This window comes from Haliotis asinina, chromosome 9, assembly GCF_037392515.1.
Source record: "Haliotis asinina isolate JCU_RB_2024 chromosome 9, JCU_Hal_asi_v2, whole genome shotgun sequence".
Taxonomy (NCBI): Eukaryota; Metazoa; Mollusca; class Gastropoda; order Lepetellida; family Haliotidae; genus Haliotis; species Haliotis asinina.
Window position 1 is genome coordinate 42,982,573 of NC_090288.1, and position 18,299 is coordinate 43,000,871.

Below are 18,299 nucleotides of genomic sequence, written 5' to 3' on the forward strand. Positions count from 1 at the left end.
TTCCCGTGTGATTGTACGATCTGCGATCTGCGATCTGTTACTATTGACAAAATTCTGTCATCAGTGTTAACTCAAACGCTGCAGCAGAAAGTTCAATAATGACCTGACCATCAAGCCCTATCTCTAGGATCACCAAAATGTAATGCCTGGCTTCAATACAAAACTCAGATTTAAAAAGAACTGACAGAATTATGTACCACCACACAAGAACGTAAACAGCCAATAAAATTGTAATTACATTTTACCCACGTACAAAACTGTATTCCGCTATTACGGTTTTGTTAATATGGACATAGCACTGCTAATGTTTTGTTATGGGAATATGAAGCTGAATTATAAGTTAATTACTAAAGACCATTTTTACCTTACTTTTTATGGTCCATGACAAAATGAAAATATTATCCAAGTCCCAATTTGTGCCAACAACTAATGTATATTGATTATTTTACAAACAGAAAAAAACATAAGACACATCTCTGATGTATTTCTCACGCAAATGATCAATCTAAAGCCATGCTGGTGCCAATAGAAAAAATGGTGAATCTTCTGCTGTTGAAGACTTTTCTATGGAGAGACGGGATGCTGCAGTGGTCTTTCATCACAGTACTCTGTGGTTTACAAAAAGATAACACGCTTTCCCTTCTGTACAATAGGTTTTCAACTTCCCTTGAGTATAAATGTCTTCTTTCATTAAAACAGGTTTGTCATAAACACCACGAAGTAGTTATAACAACACTCAGATTGTGCATGGAGGTGACATTTTCTAAACATCAGTAAACTGCAAAGTCATCAATTTCAAGATTAGATGAATTAAGAGACCAAATATATAAATATTTTGGTTTAATTTTGGAAGTTGGCACTGTTGCTGCATCAACTGATTACTCACTGAGCTGTGTGTACCCTGCCATAGTGGGGATGTATTTGCCTCCGCATTAATCCGTGATTAATTGTATGTAATGGTGAATTGCTCTGCGGACAAAATCAATGTGTATTGACTCAATCATTGATGAAGTCCAGTGCGACATTACCATTGATCTAGCGTGACAGTGTATACACCATCCGTGTCAATAAATCGACGAGGTATTTCAGAAGATGCACTGAGCGAGTACCATTGTTGTGTCACGTCACCAGGCATATACAGAAGCTCATAATCGCTCATAAGTACCTTATATAAATATGTCTTGAGCTCTGAGCAACACACAATATATCCACCTCAGAAACCAACCTACACAGGTTCCATGGACTAAAATACAATGTTTCCATCACAGAACTGGATCACATAATAACAAATGGATCACATAATTATCTAAATATGTTCTGAGAATAAATGCTGCATTCATGTTGCATGATTTTTAATATATCGTATAAAATGCTAAACAATAATTCAAAAGCTCCCATTTAACAATGAATGCTCCCATCATATCCGAACAAAAAGTATTCCCACCATAACTTGACCCTTTGATATCCAGGTTCAGAAACCCATGGTTGTTGTAAGACGTGACTATCGGGATGCTGACTTGGTTGACATGACACTTGTCATAGGATCGATGCTCATGCTGTTGATCATTGGTTTATCTAGTCCAGACATGATTATTTCCTGATCGTCGTGATGTAGCGGGAACATCATTGTGTGTTGCTGTAAACAATCAACCAACCAAACTAATCAGCTCAACAAACATTATTCCCATACCAACTCGACAAACGATATTATTGTCATTACTAAACACACAATATGAGACCATTGTTTGAAACATAATATTTCTACCTTAGCTCATCAAACACTAAAAACACAAAAACACAATATTCCTTTGACCAAAAGCACTAGATTCCCATCATAGACCCAAAACACAATAATTCTGCCTTATCTCAACAAACACTAAAAACCCCAAAACACAATATTCCTACCACAGACCGAAAAGACTATATTCCCATCATAGACCAAAAACGCAATGCTCCAATCATAGTTTGAAACACAATAATCACATCAAAACTCCACAAACAATATTCCCTTCATAGATTATTTATGATGAAATATCAACCAGATGTGTGATAACTGAATAAAGCAAGTTTCCACCAAACATCCTCAGGTATGAATGTAATCTACAAACAGGCATCAAACATGGCTATGTATGTCAGCAGGTGTGCCATCAAATAATATGTCGGTCCCATTGTTTCACATTCCACATTTCCTTGAGTGATTACATGCACAATGATAACAGCACCGAAACAAGATATGATGCAACATATTCATAGCTAAAGTTCAGCCAACCTAAACTGCGCATCCTCTGTTCAGCATTATTTCTCACTGTTCCCCTTCTGGCTGAATGGCTGACTGATCACTTGATACAGATCAGTACCAACCACAAATGTAACCAGAAACTGTCTCTCCTACCACAGCTTCTGCCTGATCGTCACAGGTAGCGCACATTAGCAACCATGTGTGAGCAGGTATTCCATTCAGGAGGACTTGACCCATCCCTCCTTGTCCTCAGAATGTGACATAGGCTTGCTGTGTCAATGGCAATAGATGTATTGAAGTCTGTATCTATTGAATTAACATAGGTATCACCTAGTTTGATTTGCAAGTTCACAAACTGAGGCTGGTTGACTCACATCTTCTACAAGCATGGCACATGGTTTCACAATAGCCTTGAGATGGATTATCTGTGAACTGTAACTAGGTCTGTTCCAAGTCATATGAGACCCGAGCTGTACCTAATCTTTGGAGCTATCTGGGTCACTGCGAACCACACATGTATTGGCAAAGTTGAAACAAGGCATGTTGAGTCACAGCTTGTATTTACTCAATGACTCTGATTTGTACAGTCTGAATCTTTCTTCGGAACCAACAAATCCGACATGATTATTGTAAGGCATTTCACGAGACACACCCCAAAACATTCCTTAAGCGAACACTTTAAAAAAAACTTACCCACCAAAAGTTGAAATAACTTCAAACTGATACTGTCTTAGAAAGCCAGATCCTCAAATAAACTGATGGAGATGTGAGAATTATTAGAAGCGGTCGGTGGAGGCCGGTTTACTTGTTGATAATGCTCCGACTGACCACAACTCTCCAAACACGGTGCTCGAGAGGTATGAAGCTACTCGCCTAGACAGTTCACGGTTAACACTCCATGCTCAATTCAAGAAAGCTTCTCCACACACCCTTCACGCTTTCTTTGTCTTACCAGCGATCGCTAGTTCATATTGTAGTCATATACACACGGATGCCTCGCAAAGGCATAAAATCACTACATGCACAGGGAAATCTGAAGTAATCAAACAAATCGCGACTTACCGACAATATAAAGTTTCCAACTATCTGTATGGGTACAGTACGTCCTTACTCTCAATCGCATATAACTTGCGCATGCGTGAAAGTGTCCCGGAAACATGCTGCCAGACGCGGGCTGTTTGTGTTCTTTGTTTGACGTTTAGAAAGCTCAAGGTATGTTGACCGGCGGACGCTTACGATTGGAAATCTGCAATAGCTTGACGCATCTCTTTCATAATTTATACAAATGGCATAATTTTCACTTATGAAAAGTAGTTTCTGGTTTGGTATGAAGATAAAGCGGTACTTTCCACCAGTGGAGCTGTCATCTTGACTTCGTTCAAAATGGTGGTTGCATTGTTAGTTTAGTTTGTTCCAAACTCCATCAACCGTGATCTATTGTTGCCACTGATGGACAGTGAATGGAACAATAATTAATAATTAACAGAGAGGAGATTTATTCGTTTTTCACCTTAAGCCAGATCGATTGGAATGAGTAGGAATTTTCTGTGTCGTTAGCCCCAGATGTCCCACATAGTTGACAGTGTCATTTTATATCGTTAATTGACTTTTACTAGAAAAATATACAACTTTTCTTTTTTATGCAAAACATCTTTTAGACATTTTATACACATTTGATCTGACATATCTTTGAGATAACATTCCTAAATTACAACTGCAAAAAATAAGAAATATATATGAGTGAGGTTAAAATTGCCCATTCTCATTGTGATATATTTTTTATTTAAAGACAGTGGAACAGTTGAGAGTGTAGGTTTCAGGTCCGTATTTTCTGATTGAAAGATTGATTTTTGTTTGAAAGTTGTCATTTTCAATGCTATTGAACGGCCATGAAATAACACCAATATACAACATACAAACATACACCAATATCACCTAACACATTGTAACTGATTAGTAGTTTGTTAAACTTTGTATAACTGTTATTTAACCAAGAGACAATCAACATGATAGTAGGGCCACACCATGGCTCCTGTGACAGATGTGATCAGTGTATTTACTAGAGACTTTAGTCTACACACACCTCAGCTGACCCTGGGAATTCGCATGATGTGATCTGGGGAACAATATCAGTTCTGTCTGTTGGTTACACTTCATTAAACTTAGCTAACTGCACATAAAGGAAGAAAAATTTCCAGAGCTCTCCAAACACATTGTCTACACTTATTTAAGATGTGTTTTTCCCCCACAGTTTCCTTATCATAAATTGCTTTGATCTAAACTGAAGTCTTATACTGAAGAAGGTGATTCTCTCAATCTTGCTTTATTCAGAAAGTGACTCTCAGCATACATTGTTATACTAAATTAACAACTCAAACAGCATATAAACATCCTGACTCCATATATTGCCATATATTCCATACAAGCAATTCTTTTTTGATGTAGACATTTGTGAACATGTATTGGTTTCCATATTTTTGTCTTGTACAGCTTTTACTGTTATGCTTGTTATGCTGAATGAAAGCATTCCCAGTATCTTCCTGTAACATGTTTTCTTAAATGTATAAATCATGTTTTAATCAGGTAAATAGATTTTTAAAGAATTCTTGGTTACTGTCTTTGTAAATTTTTATATTGTGCTGGAATTTTATTGTTTCTTGAGAAGATACCTGTATCTTTTTTTTTAAACTTGTTGAAAATGTGTGAGACACTGATTTTTCAAATGGCGTTTTGTGTAAAGTTTAAATGAAATTTTAATTTCACATGTAAAGATTTTGGAGGGATATGTAAAAGAACCATACAAGATCATGTGTTTTAGTTAAACTATATCCTGTAGGTCCTCAAGTTTAACTGTAATAATATTGTACAGATCTGTCTGATTGCAGTAAATCATATTTTCATGTTGGTATAGACAAAGACAAAGTGATGGAGTCATGAGAAACAGGCACCTGTAGACTTGTGACCTATGCGAGTGGTGCACGATAGGAGTTGGTCCTTTAGCTTCGAAACTGCATCGTGCAAGCAGTGCCAGATCAAGCAGCTGTATTTCTGATAGGCAGATAAGGCCACTTACTGGCGGTTTCAGTAACTTTGACCTCATCTAATTAATGCAAAGGAAGGAAGGTGGCTGATACAGAAATACTGTGGTTATTGCAATGATGAAATGGAATATGCAAGGTAAATTTTGGAATTGAGTACAATAGATAGGTTGCAGTTTTCTTTTTTGTATGTTAATTGTAGAAAAACTGTCACATGTTGTCATTTGCTACATAAAATTAATTTCATTAGACATTTTTGGACCAAAGAATTCTGTCTATTCAGTAAATTTGGACTATTGATTTAACACTGTTGACATCTTTGTTTTCACCTTTGGTGATCACCTTCTTCTTTACTTGACTGGAGAGGGGCAGTTCAAACCATGGTTATGGTATTTTAATATATTTTCTCAGTAATTACAGCAGTTTAAAAGTTTGAACTTAAAAAAATAGGTTTGTACAGCCATTAATTTGAAAACTGTGGTGTTTTTTGGTTTTTTTGTTTTGTTTTTTTGAGACTACCTTTGTATAGCAGAGCACTGAAATTCAAGATTTTAAATGTTGGTAAGAAATGATTTAGTACTCTGGTGGATAGAGCATTTGCCTGTCAAACCGAGACCGGTTTGATTTCCTGCATGGGTGCAGTGTGTGACGCTCACTCACTCACTTACTGAGCAGTCTGTGGCACATGTGACAAACAATTCTAGTAGGAATGCCTTCATCTGTATTGATATCAATGTATTGATAATTCTGAACATCAGGGCCCTATCTATACAAACTTATGAATATAAATTCTACCTGAATAATTCATTTCCACAGAAACATTTGTATTGTTTGATCACCTTGGTTAAGATGGATAGTAAAAACCCAGAAAATGCCATTTTAAACATTTAATTGATCAGCCTTGATCATATTTACCATTTCATTTATAAAATTACAGTTCCGTATGGGTATTTGTATCTGAATGTACAGAGTAAATAAATGTATTAATCAATATATTGATAACTTGATACTAAGGAGTCGATATTGATACTGAAATTTCATACTGACAACTCTAACTTGTGTCTTCCCTCAACTTTATAGGCATGCAGTTTAATGTAAAGTTGTTCATGCGAATGGTGGCCTGCTCGAATGCAGTAGAGGATGTATTTGTGCTTTTGCTTATAATGATGTCAAGTGCATAATCCAAATAATGCAGTAGCCAGATTTGACTGAGCTCTTCAAATACTAGATATGGTCCTCAAACCCTGGAGTGGAGCAGAGGAGTGGAGAGAATTATGTTAGGAATAGGATCCTGCTTGCTTCCATTGTAATTCTTGGTTTTGGTTTTCCATCTCCATATGTCCCAATGACTTGCATAACTTCTTTTTAAATGTTAACCTGCTTTTATAGACAACTGTTCCTTTTGAGTTAGTTTAGTCGTAGTTTAGTTTAGATTGCATTAGTATTGATTCCAGTTTAACATTTGAACTCAGCTGATGGACGAGTAATATATCATGTGGTCAGTATTGTGCTTCCATGACAATGTCATCATGACCTAATAGCATGTGGCTGTGATCATTATAACCTCTGCCCAATTAAACAAACAAACAAAAAAACATTACTAAGCAATTATATGCCATTCTAATAATCTCAAAACTAACTAAATAACTTTAATATTTGCCCACTTCGCCATAAAAACATGCTCTGGTTTAAACAAAATTTAACTCTTTTTATGCCAGATGGGTGGGATTCTGGGTTTGAATAGGCCCCTATTGTGGATCACTTGGTCCAGCTTGGTGATTGGTTGATTTGCTAGTCATTGTATCCAGACAGTGTGGATTGTTGTACATGGTATCGCCTCACAGGCTTGTCAGATCCAGCATTAATCAATACAGGCTCCCAGAACTGAAACAGTGGTCAGTACTTTATATATATGTAAAGAAGGAACCCATGAAGATAGGCATGGAATTGGTATTCAGCGCCCCATTCTTGCTGTAAGATGTAACCAACCCATGAAGGTCCCGGGGTAGTATAGGCCTTCAGCAACCCAGAAAATGCCTTAAAAGGTGACTCTGCTTGTTTGGGTGCTCAGGCTTGCTCACTTGGTTGACACAGATCATCGGTTCCCAATTGTGCAGATAGATGCCCATGTTGTTGATCACTGGATTGTCTGGTCCAGACTCGATTATTTACAGACCGTTGCCATATAGCTTGAATATTGCTGAGTGCAGCATAAAACTAAACTCACTCATTCACTCACTCTCTAGCTCGGTTCCCAATTGCGCAGATCAATGCTCATGTTGTTGATCACTGGATTGTTTGGTCCAGACTCGATTATTTACAGACCGCCACCATATAGCTGCAATATTGCTGAGTGTGGCGCAAAACTGAACTCACTCACTCACTCACTCACTCACTGTAAGAGGTGACTAATGATATTGGGTGTTCAGGCTTGCTTGACCCATCCTTGTATCCCAATTACGCAGATCTATGTTTATGATGTTGATCACTGGATTGTTTGGTCCAGGCTCAGTTATTTACAGAGTTCTGCCATGTAGTTGGAAAATTGCTGAGTGAGGCATAAAACTAAACTTGCTCACAAAGAAAGCATGTTTGACTTGAGTATATATAGGTCACATTGACAATTGATGACTACACTAAGACTGCTGACTGAAGGTTATTGCACTCACTCAAGCTCTTGATGTTTTGTTGAAATCCCATGGGAGGAAGCACATTTAAGGAACAGTGTTGACAGTTAACACAAAACCTCAATCCTGAACAAACAAAGCCATCCAATTCTCAGGGGACCCTTATCACTGTGTAGTGTCAGTCATATATCTATATTGTCGCACTCAAAACAGTAGCAGTGAATTCATTGTGAGCTTGAGCTCATTTTATCCTCAACTGACAGGAAAATAGTGTCATATAGCAAATTGTGATCTATGCTGTTTGAATAAAGTTGATTTTTTTACACTGCACAACCATCTACTAGAGATCAAGAGCTAAATGTCCAGCATGTTTCAGGAAGGTTATAAGTGTCAACTGCATTTAAAATTGGATGCTTACACTGTGATGATTTTTCTACAGCTCTGCTTAATATGTTTTCATTTTTGTCATCCTTGGGAAAAACAGCATAAAATATTACAATACACTGTCATGAAAAAAATGGAATATTGTTAAAAAGAAAAGGGAATTCCAAGGGCTTGAAAGTGAGATCTTGTTATTTTACTAATTTGATTGTTGCATATTAGCAGTCTATGTGGTTTTTATTACCTATTGTGATTCGAGTCGTGTATTATAGTTTAGCTGTAATGGTACACCTCCACCTGATACAGGACGTGTGAGAGAAGGCATTTGAAAACTTCCTTTCTGGATCAACTTGTTTGGTTAGAGAACCCCTGTCATCCTGTCTGCAGTAGGAATATTTTATGTGAGCTTCATTTAGTATGTTGCATGATATCTCTGAAGTTTTTTTTTTGTCCTGACGAAATTCTTGACACTGCCACCTATCATCAGTCAGGCATTGACTTTCACTGAAAGCTGGTTTATTTTACAATCATGTCAAATTTATTTCTCTTTTGGGAGTACAAAACACCGTCTCTGTGCCATTTGATTTTAAGTGTGATTTGATTAACAATGCCATTGATTTCTCAGTAATGTACTAAAATGTTTTTATGGCGGTTTTAATCACAAGCCCAGGTTGAAATTGATTTCTAATAGCATTAAAACAGAATTCTGATCTGTTGATAAAGGGAATATAACAAAGGAATTTGAAGGTTTGTGTGAAATGTTGTTTGCTAATTTCTGAAAGCTTTTAGGACCAAACCCGGTAATTTGCTAAAAAGCAGTTAACAGACACAAGTTTTTTTTGCATGAAAACTAACATTTTCTTCTGCCAGTATACACTGGCACCAGTTTGGGAGAGTTAAACAGTTCAACATTTACTGAAACAGTTTTACACATTTCAGCAATTAAGGAAATATTTCCCCCTGAGGTATGTTTGTCCAGAAAGCCTGCTTATTGTATAAATTAGTTTACATAGTTTCACATTGTTCACATACAATGCAGGAAAGCAGCACAAAATGCAACAGTTTGTTATGATGTTAAACAATGTTAATGAAAGTAGAAATAGAGTGAGAGAATAAACCAGGTATTACATGTCCAGTGCATGCAAGTTCTTATCAACAATGTATGAGTGAAATGTGTTTTTTAGATTCTAAAAAAAGTGAAAAATTTTACTTTTGGAAGACACTTGGTGAAATGGAATGTCCACAGTTTCATGATATATCACCATTGTCAGCTTCTAACTGACATGTTTGATGTGTTATCTTTCCATTGTATAATCTGACACTGAATTTTATTTCTTTTAGTGTTTGAACACCATCCTTTTAGTGCATCCATCTGTACTGTAATCGTTCCACCTTCTGACTTGATGGTCCCATTTTATGACAGACTGTTGTCATTAGCCAAGTTGACTTGCCGGATATGAAACTGACAAGATTGAAACTTCAGAGGAGAGGTTTACAAATGGAGAGTGGTGCATATAAGATGATTATAACACAGGGTGGATACGGAGTGATAGTGATAGTCCTTAATGGAAGCTGCAGTAATTCAACCATCTGGGTTGGAAAAAGACCCAGGAACAGATACTATGTCAAAAATGTATCTGTAGAAATAGTCCAGCGATGTCCTGGTTGATAGATGCACCTATGGATTGTTGCTCATGATATCATTGAATTTCTAGTTTATGTCATCAAGTCTAAATCATGTACAGTCATCGAAACAATGATGGGTAGCCCCAAATACATCCTTCCTGATTACTAGGCCGAGTACTGATCCAAGCCCCTTGTGTTGTAAGACTGTGTAGTAGTAGGTAGCTTAATTACTTCAGGTTTTTAGACAAAGTCATGGTCCAGCAGTGTTGACAATTACTCTTACTTGTTAAAAAACACTGACACATGTCAGTTTAGCATGTTTAGCATTGTAACTAGCAAAAACATGGCATTATATCCATTATGGGTGTGACCAGGGTATATATGTATATATAACTGCTTTGTCCAGTCTGTGTTGTTTCCTTGATATGGCTTAATGTTGGCGTAAAACAACATTGACTCACAGCTTTGTGTACTGGGGCATCCTGGGTTCATGTTTGATGCAAGATATGGGAATACTTGCTTGTAACTACAGTGGGTAACTTAAATGTAAAGGTCCAGTATTAGTTTCAGGCGTATAGGTGTCAGACTCTGAGTTTGTCCGTGACATAGTTTATCACAATCAGCATATTTTTCTATGTTTCCATAGACATGTATTAAAACATTCCAGTTTTCAAGCTGAACAATTTTTAGCAATGAAATTATGTCTAGAGCTACATGTTCTTGAAAACTTGGTTTGCAAATATGCAGGTGTGGAACCAGTGTATTTTTATTACTGCAGACCCAAGATGCTAATAACCACAAGAAATATCTCTTGTTCTCCAACTTCGAGCACAGTGTTAATCCTTGCATGCATCACTTGTTGTGTTTGTACGAGTCGCCTTCCGGTTCAAGCCATAGAAACCTGATCACTGTGCATGTGCTAAGGTTCAGAACAGCTGGTGAAACCACTTTTCCCCCCATTTTCCCCGAGTGCTGGGGGAAAATTAATGAGTTCGCGGGCTTTTTTTATAGTGTTAGTTTTCAACTTTATAAGTTGAATTTGCATTTTTGATAATTTGTTCCTATAAGCCCATACCAAAAGGAGTCAGAATCTGCAAAGTTGTGTTTTGTGTTGCATGTGACCTATAGTTCAAAGGTAGAGATCGAATATCACTTTCATGATTACCTTTTCATGGTTTGTGAGTTAATACAGTTTGGGAAAAATAGTTTCCAGTAAGTCTTGAACAGTTCTTTCTGTGGTTACATGATATAGCCATGCATGATAATGCTTTTCCTTCAAGAATATATTTTCATTGAAGCATTACATTTATAGACTCTTACTGCATGAAGGACTCAATTTACTCACTCACTCTAACACTGACTGCATGAACTGAGATGCACCATGCCATAAAGTTTGAGTCAGACTTAATCAGTTAAGTACACTCGGAGCTGAAAAGGCGTACAAGCTTCTTATGCCTGTATATCATGACTGGCCCTTGACCTGTGAAACATTTTTGACAAATGGAAGCATGATCTGATGTAATCAGAATGATGAAGTGTCTAAACAACCTAATCTCAGTCTTCCCTTTTCTATTTTTGAGAAAATGCTTTCTGAAAAAGGTGTGAAAAATGATTTTTTCACATTGCCAGTATTTAAGATACAGTGCTGCTGTATCGTAAACACAAACTTGTTTTATAATCTTCCTCAGAAAAAAACTTGTGCAGAATATAATCTCAGAGGTAGGTCACACTGTCAACATGATACAGCATGGTTGTCCAAATGAAGTGGTGTAAATGCAGAGAGACAGAATTTTTTATGGATTTTTCGTTTGTGTAACGTTACATAGGGATATTATTTGGAGGAGGTGTATCTCACTGGGTGTTTAATGATTCATGTCACTAACTGGAGGTGATTTTTGCATGGGACATTTGATAATCTTTGTCTTCAGTGATAATGTCCCTTGTGATAATAAACAAGAGTAAGCATGGCATGTGACGTTTTGGAAGATTTCAGCAATATTGCAACTTGTATAGATGGATGTTGCAAGAGTGGGTGTTTGTCAAGACAAGACAAGAATTATATGGTAGTCAAGGCCTCTGGCACACATACAGTTTACATAGTTGTACATACATATTAGTCAAATGTTTCTACCTGTTTTTTCAGCAGTTCATCTCAAAACAATGAAAAATGACAGATTTGTGATATTTTGTTCATTGCACAAACATAGTAATGATTTAAAAGCCAAAAGTCTGGTAGATATATCATTCTAATGTCAGCTTATGTGGTGTGTGAATTTCATTTTCTATTTCTATTTCTTTAATTCTTTCAACAGACATTTTACTCTTCATTTACTCTCAAATTCAGCAATCCAAGTCTAAATTGTTAAAGTTTTAAATGCCCTAAAACAATCCTAGCATGCAATGTTAGATAACATGAGATATTTATTGCATAGCATTCCATTAAGAAACACTGGCAGTACTCCATAAACTACAAATATAAGCATCAAAGGCACAAAGATATAGAAACACACCTAGATGATTCTTATCATAACAATTGTTATCAAACTTGATTGCCATTCCAGGTGAAACATATCAGTAGCTCAATCGGAAAATTAAAAATTGTTATTGAAAACATCAATAAGGCCAATAGGTTGTTGTAACCAGACATGCCCATAGCAGTGAGAAAGTAATAAATATCTAACGCTTGATGCCCAAGTTACTCTACCAATACTAAGTAGCTAACATATTAGGGATAGTTTAGGAATGCAATGGTGAAGTATGTTATGCATTTTAAACCATTAGTTCAGACACCTTATCTGTGAGTTTATGTAAAGTGGGTATCTCATGCAGTCCCCATCCACAATAACATTCAATGTTGACAACCCAACTCCTCGAAACTTTCTACAAGCTAATAAATGTATTTTTTCCTAGCAATCAAAATGTTGTAATGCCCATATTGTCGACGTACGGAATGGTACATGCTTGTGTTTGTTGCAGTAAAATATGAATCTTGACTTATCTCACACTCGTCACCAGTGTCAGTCTCAACACTATTGGTATACAGCTGTAGCCTGATGGTTAGAACATTTGCTCATTACCGGGTTCAGATCCCTTAGTGGGTTCGATGTGTGAAGCCCATTTCTGGTGTTCTCTGTTGTGATATTGTTGGACTATTGCTAAATTTGGAATAAAACCAAACTCACACTGAGATAGTTTGCTGTGACAAAGTAAATGTTATCTTGTTGAATAAAGTGTCACATGTATCAAGCGCAAATATGTACCTTGTAGCATATCCTCAACACGTCATCAATCTACACATCAGACTTTCCCTCACTCTACACTTACATTATCCCTATCAAAATTTGTGGTGTGTTGTTTGTGTTATCGTTGTGTTATACATTTGTGTTATCGTTGTTCCTTTCGGGTAAAAATCACAATAACTGTTTCTTATCTAAGCTGCCTTTGAAGAAGTATGGTTGCTTAGTGACCAATGTCATCTTGTTTTATCACCATATTATTAATTTTAACCTGAATGAGAGAAACCGTCTTATTATAGTGGTGTTGTTAGTACGTACGCTTCACCTGGTCAGGCTTCCATGGGTACCATGTGGAAACCCCTTTGCTAAGATGCTTTTACATCATAAACATAGTCTGAGTTTGAATCCCAGCAGTTGTTGAAACGGTATATATTGGTTCTTTCTGAGTTTAATTCTTGGCAGAGGTTCCAGTCCTTGTTAGTGATGAATCCTAACTATCTCCTCTTGCCCTCCATAGCATGGCAACTCTATAAAGGGCAGCACTTTAGTTTACATTTAGTGACATCACGAAAAGTTGGTAAACTGCAATACCCTCATATATCCCAGTGATCGACTGTTTTGTAAGGCAAACAAAGGCAGTTGTCAGGCTAACCTTATCACACAGCGTCAACAGTCAGAATATTGATGTATTGTTCACCGCAGGAGTATTTATGTACCTTGATTAGTTCAGAGGATGCCCAGCCGTTTGAATCCCACATGACCACATTTTCAACCAATCGGATTGCACAAACACTAACATTTATTTGTTTTACAATTTGCTTGGAGTGATGCATAACGCAAACAAATTAGTTAAGTTTGTCCAACTGTCTTTGAATAAGAACAACAAACCTATCAGTATGATAATTCTTTTGATTGAAGTAGTTTTACACAGAACAGACCAAGCAGAAAGAGCTTAAACCTAATTACAAAATTGTAAATTCAATTTGAGCTACAATTACAAAGGCGGCCATTTCATACATTTTGTAATGACATTTCAGAGTAATTTGAGGATGAATAAGAACACTGTCTCCAACTTTTCCTCTCTCTGTGTAATTTTGTTATGAACTTGAACAGTTTCGTGGCATTCTGAGCAGTATCTGTGAAACTGAGGCTTGTGTTGGAGAGGATCGTGTTGAAAGCCTCCCACTATGATATGGATAAGAACCAGCATGACAGTGTGTGTGTGGGTTAAGCTGATGGCTTAATGGAGACGTCCATGTGGAGAAGTTTTAGCTTGCATCACTGAAAGTCAAGTCACGTTGTGTGTTGCCTGTCAGTTTGCTATTCATTTGTTATCTTCCACATTTTTTTATTTCACCTGGAACCAAGGCCTTTATGTTGAAATTTTGAAGGAATGTGTGTGTTGCAAAATCTGAATCCATGTTTACTCACTGTTTCTTTAGAGGCCTTGTTCTGTTATGTTAGCTGGTTCTTAATGAGTTAGTGGATAGGATTCACAGTTGGTAAGTGTTCTGGAACTGTTGATGGAGATCAGTCATAGAAGGGCTGGATATGATAAAGGAGAAAAGTACTGTTATAGAATAACAAAATGTTTTGTGGTAGGACATAAAGAAGGCAATGCCACAAAGTGACCTGGGCAAGTTATTATCAAGTGGTCTTGGCTCCAACCACGCCAACCCTTACATTTTTGGCATAATAATTATGATCTTGACTAAGTAATTATGCCATTATATTTAATATGCGAAAATTACGCTTTTCTACAGGTTTTAGGAAAGTGAATAAAGTGGATAAAACTTCACAAGGAAGTGTTTCATATTGCACTAATTTGAGGGTAAAGAAATGGCCTTGCACTGATAGAAATCGTTTATTCTTGGAATCGCACTCATTCCAATTAATTTGTGAGGAATTAAAGTACCTTGTGTCACCTGACCAATAATTTTTGGAGTTTCATTATGATTGGTGACATGTATTTCAGTCTAGAATTTTCCTTTTGTGAAAACATGCACCATATGGACGCGACCGGAAGATATGGATTACCCTATTTGGGTCTGCATTACACTTTTGACGTCCAGTATAACACTTAGGCCCAAAATAGGGGTGGCATCTATGCAGCTCTTTCTACCAATGTCAGAATTCGTATTCAGCTCATCACTTTCATCAGCCAAACCGCAGGTAAAGGTCATGGGGTAGCCTTTTGGTTAAGGCATTCACTTGTCATGCTGATGACCAGGTTTCAATTGACATGTTGTCAGTCTCAGTATTTTCAAACTTGTGCCCTCACTTTACATGGTATCCTGGCATCTGACTCTCTTCACAGTATTATGAGGAGGGAGTGGTGTCTTCTGGTCTTCCCGGAATATTTTCATTCCAGTGGCATAAAACTAAACTCACTCGCTCACTTTCACTCAAACTGTTGGTGTAATGGTTGTCTACACTCATCCATATAATTAAGAATAAGGGAGTCATCGTGTTATAGCTGTAGTAAGTGTATGGAGAAGGATACATCTCAAAACAGAGACTGATGCAAGTCTAGGAGAACTTTGTTTACACTGCAGCTGGTAAGTCATGAAGTCACACAGTACTTATCATGCTGAGGCTATATAAATGGTATGCTTTGAGACGAGTAGCGGATAAAAGAGTGATTCAGAAAACCAAAAATAGTTGGTTATGTTCTATACAGGGAATAATGGTGTGCTATGACAGTGAGCAAGTTTAGTTTTAAGCTGCATTTAGCAGTATTAGGTGGAGTGGGGGAGTGCACATGTACTCATGTAGGGAATCAAACCCGCCCCCATAATACTGTGAAGAGTGTCAGATGACAGGATACCTTGTTAAGCGAGGGCCCAAGTTTGAGCTATACTGAGATGCTAGAGGCGATGGAAGGGATTGGGTGGTCAGGCTCGCTGACTTGGTCGATATGTCATCAGTTCCCAATTGCGCAGATCGATGCTCATGCTTTTGATCCCTGGATTGTCTGGTCCAGACTCAATCATTTAAGACTGCTGCCATATAGCTGGACTAAAGTCGCTCACTCACTGAGATGCTAGTATGTTGATATGGCAAGCTGTATATGAAGTGAATAAAGACGTGTCAACTTGAGGATGGGCTCATATAGTGTGAACAGAGAGGGTACATACACACTTTGTCTGAACAGAGCAAATTGAACCATTGAAAAAACTGTTGATGTAAGCTGGGCAGTACAGTTTTTGTGAATATTACAAGTATTTTACAAGGATATTGCAGTAGATTTTGATATTTTCCCTAATTTAGATATTGTCTATTACTACTAAAGCTAATCTCTTTCAGACTCTCAGTACATACTTTTTTTAAGTTTTTCAACCCATATGCGCTCTTTTCAGTTCAGAGAAATAGGTGGTTACCTGAAAGAATGATTTTTAGTCGACATATGATGTCATGTATAACTTCATTTCAGAGATCACTTTTTAGAAAAGGACTGCTTACATGTGTTTGCTTGAAAGATTTTTCCTGTTTCCTATGGTCATTATCACATGGTCTGTACTGTCTTAAAAAATAAGCCTTCAGCAACCCATTCTTGCCTTAAAAGGTGGCTATGCTTGTCATAAGAGGCGACTAACGGGATTGGGTGGTCAGGCTCGCTGACTTGCTTGACACATCATCAGTTCCCAATTGCGCAGATCGATGCTCATGCCGTTAATCACTGGATTGTCTGGTCCAGACTCGATTATTTATATACCGCCGCCATGTAACTGGAATATTGCTGAGTGCAGTGTAAAACTAAGATGGCTCACTCACTTATAAAAATAATTTGTTTTCCCTTCAGAACACCATCACATGCCATAAGACTGCCAGAGTAGCCTCCCTTTGACCACAAGGGTGAGTCTGTTTAATCATTCTGTACTGGTGAGTGTTGTGTATTTACCTGATGTTTACAACTCGTGTTTTAAATCTGTTGTGTGGCTAGGTGGTGAAAACTACAACTTATTCATTTGTTAATTTGATATTTCATGGAACTGCAACTGTATTCTATAATTAGTTTGTGGTTTCCTTATGAAAAGACTGAATGTTGATGGTAGCCTTAAGGTTTCAAATATGGAATCTGACCTCTGGGATGCATTATTTTGTTAGAATAGCAGTTATTATATCATTATCAGTGATCCTTTAATGAGTTTAATATCTTTGCTCTTGATTGCATGTATTTTTCTTTTTGAAGTTTGATGTATTCTCTGTTTTCCAGCTATTCGGCTTGATTAAATTGCTTAAATAAAAAAATATGACTACATTTGTGGCTGATGTAATTGCATAAAGTAACAGGTTATCTGAAGGTCATTTTAAAATGATTCAGGATTTTAATTAAGTTAATTTATTTTGCAAAGTAATATTTTGTTTCTTCCTGTAATTTTGTGAGAATGTTTTTTATGTAGATTTTAGCCATCCTTAGATGTTGTTTTTTATTGATTATCAGGTCTTTGACCTTTAGTTATTGTGAAAATTGTATAAATGTTCTGATATCAGAAACCAATATTCTGATTTAATAGCCACTTCTCAAAGTATGGTGAAAACGCTTTTTGTGATATTGTACTGTGTTGAAAGTAATCTGATGCCCTACATACTAAGTTGTTAAGTGATCACTGCATACCTTGAATATAAGGAAATGGTGAAAGACACCAGTGATTACCATTTTATCACAGCTTACCTTACTGTTACAACTTCAAACATGTCTGTTGCAAGATGAGCAGTGACAAAGAGTGAGTTTAGTTTTGCATTGTTTTTAGCAATATTCCAGCAACATCAATGGGTCACACACTGGCAGCTTGGTTATGTTTTTGTTCATTGATTGTTGTATTTAGTGGAGTTATTTGGATTCAAGGTACCTTTATTTGAAAAAAATAATTCATCCATTATTCATACATTTATTAAATTATAAGATGTTTTCATATGAGCAGTAGGTGGTATGTTGCAATTTTTTTATCTGCAAGGAATTGCACTTTATATTACCTCAGTGATAAGAAGGAAGCAGAGAGGCAGCAACCCCCATTCTATGATTTGGTTTGGTACTGACCAGGCAACGTCAACCCTCTTCTGTGACCTCTTAGTGTGTGTCATCTTACGGTTTTCTAGATGATAGCTATCTCTGTTTATAAATTTGTAGTGTTTATACTGCACAAGGACT

The 18,299-nt window shown here is 36.9% G+C and overlaps 2 protein-coding genes across 3 annotated transcripts in view; one reads left to right on the forward strand and one right to left on the reverse strand.

The window, feature by feature from the left end:
* The window catches only part of LOC137296806 (plexin-A2-like), a 191,219-nt gene extending 187,844 nt beyond the window's left edge, over nucleotides 1–3,375 (reverse strand). For both annotated transcript variants that reach the window (XM_067828668.1, XM_067828665.1), the window contains exon 1: nucleotides 3,302–3,375. The gene's annotated coding sequence lies outside the window, so the exon portion shown is untranslated. The remainder of the gene's footprint in view (nucleotides 1–3,301) is intronic.
* A 29-nt stretch (nucleotides 3,376–3,404) lies between these two features.
* LOC137296807 (hepatocyte growth factor receptor-like) overlaps nucleotides 3,405–18,299 on the forward strand; it is a 121,265-nt gene continuing 106,370 nt past the window's right edge. Inside the window, exons 1-2 of the mRNA XM_067828671.1 lie at nucleotides 3,405–3,451; nucleotides 16,950–17,002. The gene's annotated coding sequence lies outside the window, so the exon portion shown is untranslated. The remainder of the gene's footprint in view (nucleotides 3,452–16,949; nucleotides 17,003–18,299) is intronic.